The following is an 8,625-nucleotide window of genomic DNA, read 5'->3' on the forward strand; positions in this document are numbered from 1 at the left end:
AACGAAGCATACACCTCCCCTATATAAGCTATTTGTCCGATTCCCACACCTGTGTAGCTTGCACCTCCGATCAGGACATCGACCCCAACTTCCGAACTCGACTAAAAAGACCGCACCAGCGCCTTGGTGTGCACCTTGCAACGCACAGTGTCAACATTCGCCTTCCTGCACATGGCAGGTCATCGGACCCAAATTCCGACCTCATGAGCATACCTACTAATCGAATTGGTCATCGGACCCAACTTCCGACTTCATCCATACCGTAGGGTCTTTGAGGTTGGCGCGGTGCGCTCAACCTGGGGAGTCGACCCATCGAAGCATACACCTCCCCTATATAAGCTATTTGTCCGATTCCGACACCTGTGTAGTTTGCACCTCCGCTCAGGACATCGACCCCAACTTCCGAACTCGCCTGCAACGACCGAACCAGCGCCTTGGTGCGCACCAAAAGTGCGCACTTTTGGAGGGCACTTTTGTGCGCTCCAAAGGTGCGCACTTTTGGAGGGCACTTTTCTGCGCTCCAAAGGTGCGCACTTTTGGAGGGCACTTTTTGGAGGGCACTTTTCTGCGCTCCAAAGGTGCGCACTTTTGGAGGGCACTTTTTGGAGGGCACTTTTCTGCGCTCCAAAGGTGCGCACTTTTGGAGGGCACTTTTTGGAGGGCACTTTTCTGCGCTCCAAAGGTGCGCACTTTTGGAGGGCACTTTTTGGAGGGCACTTTTCTGCGCTCCAAAGGTGCGCACTTTTGGAGGGCACTTTTTGGAGGGCACTTTTCTGCGCTCCAAAGGTGCGCACTTTTGGAGGGCACTTTTCTGCGCTCCAAAGGTGCGCACTTTTGGAGGGCACTTTTTGGAGGGCACTTTTCTGCGCTCCAAAGGTGCGCACTTTTGGAGGGCACTTTTTGGAGGGCACTTTTCTGCGCTCCAAAGGTGCGCACTTTTGGAGGGCACTTTTTGGAGGGCACTTTTCTGCGCTCCAAAGGTGCGCACTTTTGGAGGGCACTTTTGTGCACTCCAAAGGTGCGCACTTTTGGAGGGCACTTTTCCTGTGCTCCAAAGGTGCACACCTAGGTGAGCACCTTCGACCACACCTTGTAGCACACCAAACTCTGACTTTCGACTTCATCCGCAATGCAGGGTCTTTGAGGTTGGCGCAATGCGCACAACCAGGGGAGTCGACCCATCAAACCCAACACCTCCCCTATATAAGCTATTTGTCTGATTCTCATACATGCGTAGCCTGCAGGAGCAATTAGGACATCGACCCCAACTTTCGGCTTCTAAACGAAAACAAGGTCTTTGAGGTTGGTGTAATGCGAACAACTAGGGGAGTCAACCCATCAAACCCAACACCTCCCCTATATAAGCTATTTGTCTGATTCTCATACATGTGTAGTCTACAGGAGCAATTAGGACATCGACCCCAACTTTTGACTTCTTAACGAAAACAAGGTCTTTGAGGTTGACGTAATGCGCACAACCAGGGGAGTCGACCCATCAAACCCAACACCTCCCCTATATAAGCTATTTGTCCGATTCTCATACATGTGTAGCCTGCAGGAGCCATTAGGACATTGACCCCAACTTTTGACTTCTTAACGAAAACAAGGTCTTTGAGGTTGGCGTAATGCGCACAACCAAGGGAGTTGACCCATCAAACCCAACACCTCCCCTATATAAGCTATTTGTCTGATTCTCATACATGTGTAGCCTGCAACAACGATTAGGACATCCACCCCAACTTCTGAATTCGTCTGCGTTGACCGCACCAAAGGTGCACGCCTTGGTGCTCACCAAAATCCGACTTCCGACTTCTTCTGCTATGCGGGGTCTTTGAGGTTGGCGCAGTGCGCACAACCAGGGGAGTCAACCCACCGAATGCAACACCTCCCCTATATAAGCTATTTGTCTGATTCTCATACATGCGTAGACTGCAGCAATGATTAGGACATCCACCCCAACTTTTGACTTCTTAAACAAGACAGGGTCTTTGAAGTTGGTGCAGTGCACACAACCAGGGGAGTCGACCCATCAAACGCAACACCTCCCCTATATAAAGCTATTTGTCCGATTCTCATACGTGTAGTCTGCAGCAGCGATTAGGACATCGACCCCAACTTCCGAATTCGTTTGCATTGACCGCACCAAAGGTGCACGCCTTGGTGTGCACCCTGGAGTGCACTTTGGTGCTCACCTCGGTGCACACTTTGGTGTGCACCTCGGTGTGCACCAAAGGTGCGCACCTTGGAGCGCACCAAAGGTGTACACTTTGGAGCGCACCACATAGGGTCTTTGAGAGGTTGGCGCAGTGCGCACACCAAGGTGGGTGTTGAGGTGCGTGCCGAGGTGGGTGGGTGCTAGGGTGCGCTCCATGGTGGGTGCCAGGGTGGGTGCGTGCTAGGGTGGATTCCAAAGAGGGTCATAGGGTGGGTGCCAAGGTGGGTTGGTGATATAGTGGGTTCAAAGGTGGGTACTAGGGTGGGTTCCAAGGTGGGTCACAAGTTGGGTGCCAGGATGCGTGGGTGTTAGGTTGGGTGCCAAGGTGGGCTCCTGCGTGGGTGGGTGCTAGGGTGGGTTTCAAGGTGGACGCGAGGGCGGGTGCCAAGGTGGGTAACAAGTTGGGTGTTAGGATGGGTGAGTGCTAGAGTGGGTGCCAAGGTGGGTGGGTGCTAAGGTGGATGCCAAGGTGGTTCACAGGGTGGGTGGGTTCTAGGGTGAGTTCCAAGGTGGGTCACAGGTTCAGTGCTAGGGTGGGTGTCAAGGCGGGTGTCGAGGTGCCTGGGTGCTAGGGTGTGGATGCCAATGTGGGTCATAGGGTGGGTACTAGGGTGGGCTGCAATGTGGGTGCCAAGGTGGGTAACATGCTCGGTGGGTTCTAAATTGGGTGCCAGGGTGGGTGTGCACCCACCTTGCCCGAGGTGGGTGCCAAGGTGCCAGTGTGGGTGGGTGCTAAGGTGGATGCCAAGGTGGGTGAGAAGGTGGGTGATAGGTTGAGTGGTAGGATGGGTGGGTGCCAAGATGGGTCACAGGGTGGGTGCAAGGGTGGGTAGGTGCTAGGGTTGGTGTCAGGGTGGGTGGGTGCTAGGTTGGGTTCCAAGGTGGGTGCGAGGGTGAGTGTCAAGGTGGGTCACAGGTTAGGTGCTAGGATGGGTGAGTGCTAGGGTGCAAAGGTGCCAGGGTGGGTGCTAGGATGGGTCGATGCTAGGGTGAGTGGCAAGGTGGGTCCACAAGTGTCAAGGTGGGTGCCGAGGTGGGTGCCAAGTCGGCGACTGCTATGGTGGATGCCAAGGTGGGTCACGGGGTGGGTGCCAAGTTGCTAGGTTGGGTTCCAAGGTGGGTGCCAACGTGGGTGCTAGGGTGCGTGGGTTAAAGGGTGTGTCACAACGTGGGTGCCAGGATGGGTGCGCACCCACACTGGCCAAGACGGGTGCGGGTGCAAGGTTGGGTTCCAAGCCCGGTCACAGGCTGGGTGCTAGGATGGGTGGGTGCCAAGGTGGGCACCAGGGTGGGTGCACCCACCCTGGCCAAGGTGGGTCACGGGGTGGGTCCTAGGGTGGGTAACGGGGTGGGTACTAAGGTGCGTGCCAAGGTGGGTCATAGGGTGGGTGCCAAGGTGGGCACCAGGGTGGGTGTGCACCAACCCTAGCCAGGGTAGGTCACGGGGTGGTTGTCGGGGTGGGCGTCAAGGAGCCAAGGTGGGTGGCAAGTAGCCAAGTTGCGTGCCAAGGTGGGTGTCGGGGTGGGTGCCAAGGATCCAAGGTGGGTGCCAAGGAACCAAGGTGGGTGTCTGGGTGGGTGCCGAGGTGGGAGCCAGGGTGGGTCCCAAGGTGAGTGCAAAGGTGGGTGCCAGGGTCAAGGTGAGTGCCAATGTGGGTTCCAAGGTGCCAGGGTCAGGGTGAGTGCCAATGTGGGTTCAAAGGTGCTAAGTTGGGTGCGAGGTTGGGTGCGAGGGTGGGTGGGTGCCAAGGTGTGCTAGGTGGAAGCCCGGGTGGGTCGGCATCCCATGGGTGTCGAGTTGGGTGCCTGATGGGTGCTTCTTGTCAAGTTTTAGTCGTCGGGACTCATTTCGAGCCTTAGAGGTCGTTTCTTGTCCGGTTGCCCTGTCTTCGACCTGGGAACCCAATTTTGGTCCTCGGGTCCCATTTTTTTTTGTCTCGCATCCCACTTTTGGCCTGTGGCCTTTTCGGGGTCGATTCTCGTTTTGGGCATCAGAGCATGTTTCTTCTCCTAAAACCCAATATTTGTTTATTAAGTCTCGGAACACATTTTTGTTCTCGTGGACCCATCATGGGTCTTGGAACGCATTTGTGGTCCTTGGGTCCCATTTTGCATCCCGAAACTTGTGTTTTGGTGCTTGATCCCTATTTTGGGTGCCCACCTTGCACCAAGTGCGCACCCGGGGCAAACCGAGCGCCTTGGTGCACCGGGGCAAGATCGAGCGTGCACCCGAGGCGCCCCGAACATGCACCAAGGTGCACTCGGCCCACATGTGAGCGCAGGTCGTTGCGCCCGAGGTGGTGTGTGGGCACCGCGTTGCAGACGGGACACTGCACGCACACGACGCCCCCTCCAGGTGCACGCACGTAGGCCGGGCCGGGTGCACACCCGACGCCCTAGCAAGGTGCGCGCACCCGGGCAGGGCTCACACTTGGCGAACGGGGCGCACTTCGCGAGGGAGGGTGTGCACCTCGACGGGGGTGGGTGGCCGGGGTGGATTCGCACGTGGGTCGCGGTTTGCTAAGTACACACTGCGACAAGCTCATAACGGGTGCGATCATACCAGCGTTAGTGCACCGGATCCCATCAGAACTCTGCAGTTAAGCGCGCTTGGGCCGGAGTAGTACTGGGATGGGTGACCTCCCGGGAAGTCCCGGTGTTGCACCCTTTTTTAGTTTTTCGCCGGGCGTCGCAATGCTATTTGAATAAACCTTTTGCCCGTTTGCGTTCTCGTCGGGGCCGGGCCGGGCCGGGGTGCGCTGCCCGCACTACCGCGCGCGCGGGGGGCGACACCGAGCGCGCACCCGAGGCGCCCCGAGCACACAGGCCACGGTGCAACCCGGGCGTTGTGCGCGCACCCCGGTGCGCCCGAGGTGCTGCGCGCGCACCCAGGTGAAATCGGTGTGCACCTCGGCCAGTGCGCGCTCGGTCGAGTCGCGCACGTTGGCCAAGGTGCACGGTGATGTTTCTTACTCTAAGGTTCCGCACCAGACGCCCGGGACAGGTGAGCGAAGCTGGGCGGGGCCGGGTGCGCGGCCGGGGCAGGTGCACGCAGCTGGAGAGAGCTTTGGAGCACACTTCGGAGCGCACCAATGATGCGCTCCATTCAAAAGTTTCCTGAAAAGGCAAAAAAAGTTGAGATTATAGAATTTCCCACTTGAGAGATTGTAAAAAAAAAAAATTTAAAATGAAGGAAACGCGGGTGCCAAGGTGTGCGCAGCCCAGCCAAGGTGTGCGCACCAAGGCGCCCACCCTGGCGAAGGTGCACGCAAGGTGCGCACCCGAGGCAAACCGGACAATTAACCCAACTTTCGACTTCGCGCGCACCTTGGAGCGCACTTCGGAGCGCTCCTTGGTGCGCACCAATCTTGGGCACCTCGGAGTGCACCATGGCGCCCACCAAGGTGCGCACCCGGGGCAAACCGAGCTCCGACTTCGTGCGCACCTTGGAGCGCACGAAAGGTGCGCACCATGGCGCCCACCAAGGTGCGCAGCCCAGCCAAGGCGTGCGCATCAAGGTGCGCACCCTGGCGAAGGTGCGCACCCGGGGCAAACCGAGCTCCGACTTCGTGCGCACCTTGGAGCGCACAAAAGGTGCGCAACCCAGCCAAGGTGTGCGCACCCCGGTCAAACCGAGCTCCGAATCGTGCGCACCAGAGGTGCACGCCATCGTGCGCACCTTGGAGCACACTTCGGAGCCCTCCTTGGTGCGCGCCGATGTTGCGCACCTCGGAGCGCACCCGGGGAAAACAATGCAATTAACCCGACTTTCGACTTCGTGGGCACCTCGGAGCGCTCTCGGGTTCGCACCTCGGAGCACACCGAGGTGCGCACCTTTGATGCGCTGCCTTCACCAATTTCCAGAAAAGGCAAGAAAACATTGAGAAGGTGTGCGCACCGAGGTGCCCACCCTGGCGAAGGTGCACGCGAGGTGCGCACCCGGGGCAAACCGGGCTCCGACTTCGTGCACGCCGCACCTTGGAGCACACTTCGGAGCGCTCCTTGGTGCGCACCAGGGCGCGCAACCCAGCCGAGGTGCCCACCCCGGCGAAGGTGCACGCGAGGTGCGCACCCGGGGCAAACCGGGCTCCGACTTCGTGCACGCCATGGTGCCCACCGCGGCGAAGGTGCACGCGAGGTGCGCACCCGGGGCAAACCGGGCTCCGACTTCGTGCACGCCGCACCTTGGAGCACACTTCGGAGCGCTCCTTGGTGCGCACCATGGTGCCCACCAGGGCGCGCAACCCCGCCGAAGGTGCACGCGAGGTGCGCACCCGGGGCAAACCGGGCTCCGACTTCGTGCACGCCGCACCTTGGAGCACACTTCGGAGCGCTCCTTGGTGCGCACCATGGTGCCCACCAGGGCGCGCAACCCCGCCGAAGGTGCACGCGAGGTGCGCACCCGGGGCAAACCGGGCTCCGACTTCGTGCACGCCATGGTGCGCACCGCGGCGAAGGTGCGCACCCGGGGCAAACCGGGCTCCGACTTCGTGCACGCCGCACCTTGGAGCACACTTCGGAGCGCTCCTTGGTGCGCACCAGGGCGCGCAACCCAGCCGAGGTGCCCACCCCGGCGAAGGTGCACGCGAGGTGCGTACCCGGGGCAAACCGGGCTCCGACTTCGTGCACGCCGCACCTTGGAGCACACTTCGGAGCGCTCCTTGGTGCGCACCATGGTGCCCACCAGGCCGCGCAACCCAGCCAAGGTGTGCGCACCAAGGTGCACGCGAGGTGCGCACCCGGGGCAAACCGGGGTCCGACTTCGTGCACGCCGCACCTTGGAGCACACATCGGGGCGCTCCCGGGTTCGCACCGGCGTTGCGCACCGTGGTGGGCACCTCGGAGCACACCAAGGTGGGCAGCGAGGTGCGCACCTTTGATGCGATGCCTTCACTAATTTCCATAAAAGGCAAAAAAAAAACGAGATTTTAAAATTTCCGTTTTGAAAGATAGTGAGAAAAAGGGAATGCTGGTGCCATCTTGAGCCCGCCCTGGTGCGCAGCCCAGCCAAGGTGTGCGCACCAAGGTGCCCACCCTGGCGAAGGTGCGCGCCCGGGCAATTAACCCAACTTCCAACTTCGCGCGCGCCAGGGTGGGAGCGCACCCAACAACCGGGCCTGGGAAGAGCCAATGCGAGAAACCCCACCAAACGCTCTGACAAAAAAAGAGGGGGCGCTCCAGTAACCCCGCTTCGGAGCGCACCCTGGGCAAACCCAGCCAAGGTGCCCACCCCGGCCAAGGTGCAGGCGAGGTGCGCACCCGGGGCAAACCGGGCTCCGACAACGTGCACGCCGCACCTTGGAGCACACTTCGTAGCGCTCCCGGGTGCGCACCTCAGAGCACACCAAGGTGGGCAGCGAGGTGCGCACCTTTGATGCGCTGCCTTCACTAATTTCCAGAAAAGGCAAAAAAAAAAGGAGATTTTAAAATTTCCGTTTTGAAAGATAGTGAAAAAAACGGAACGCGCGTGCCATCTTGAGCCCGCCCTGGTGCGCAGCCCAGGTAAGGTGCCCACCCTGGCAAAGGTGCGCACCCGGGCAATTAACCCTACTTCCGACTTCGTGCGCGCCAGGGTGGCAACCGGGCCTCGGAAGAGCCAATGCGAGAAACCCCACCAAACGCTCCGACAAAAAAAGAGGCGGCGCTCCAATAACCCCGCTTCGGAGCGCAGCCGGGGCAAACCCAGCCAAGGTGCCCACCCCGACGAAGGTGCACGCGAGGTGCGCACCCGGGGCAAACCGGGCTCCGACAACGTGCACGCAGCACCTTGGAGCACACTTCGAAGCACTCCCGGGTGCCCACCGGCGTTGCGCACCGTGGTGGGCAGCGAGGTGCGCACCTTTGATGCGCTGCCTTCACTAATTTCCAGAAAAAGGCAAAAAAAAATGAGATTTTAAAATTTCCGTTTTGAAAGATAGTGAAAAAAAAGGAACGCGGGTGCCATCTTGAGCCCGCCCTGGTGCGCAGCCCAGGCAAGGCATGCGCACCAAGGTGCCCACCCGAGGTGCACACCCGGGGCAAACCGGGCTCCGACTTCGTGCAGGCCGCACCTTGGAGCACACTTCGGAGCGCTCCTTGGTGCGCACCATGGTGCCCACCAGGGCGCGCAACCCAGCCAAGGTCTGCACACCAAGGTGCCCACCCCGGCGAAGGTGCACGCGAGGTGCGCACCCGGGGCAAACCGGGCTCCGACTTCGTGCACGCCATGGTGCCCACCGCGGCGAAGGTGCACGCGAGGTGCGCACCCGGGGCAAACCGGGCTCCGACTTCGTGCACGCCGCACCTTGGAGCACACTTCGGAGCGCTCCTTGGTGCGCACCATGGTGCCCACCAGGGCGCGCAACCCAGCCAAGGTGTGCGCACCAAGGTGCACGCGAGGTGCGCACCCGGGGCAAACCGGGGTCCGACTT

General features: G+C 60.1%; 1 non-coding gene across 1 annotated transcript; it reads left to right on the plus strand.

Annotated features, from left to right (window-relative positions):
* Positions 1–4,764: 4,764 nt before the first annotated feature.
* On the plus strand, positions 4,765–4,883 carry LOC131870576 (5S ribosomal RNA). The gene has a single exon (XR_009368882.1). It is a non-coding gene; the product is annotated as a 5S ribosomal RNA (ribosomal RNA).
* The last annotated feature ends 3,742 nt before the right edge of the window (positions 4,884–8,625 follow it).

The sequence above is a fragment of the Cryptomeria japonica genome, unplaced genomic scaffold, assembly GCF_030272615.1.
Source record: "Cryptomeria japonica unplaced genomic scaffold, Sugi_1.0 HiC_scaffold_337, whole genome shotgun sequence".
NCBI lineage: Eukaryota > Viridiplantae > Streptophyta > Pinopsida > Cupressales > Cupressaceae > Cryptomeria > Cryptomeria japonica.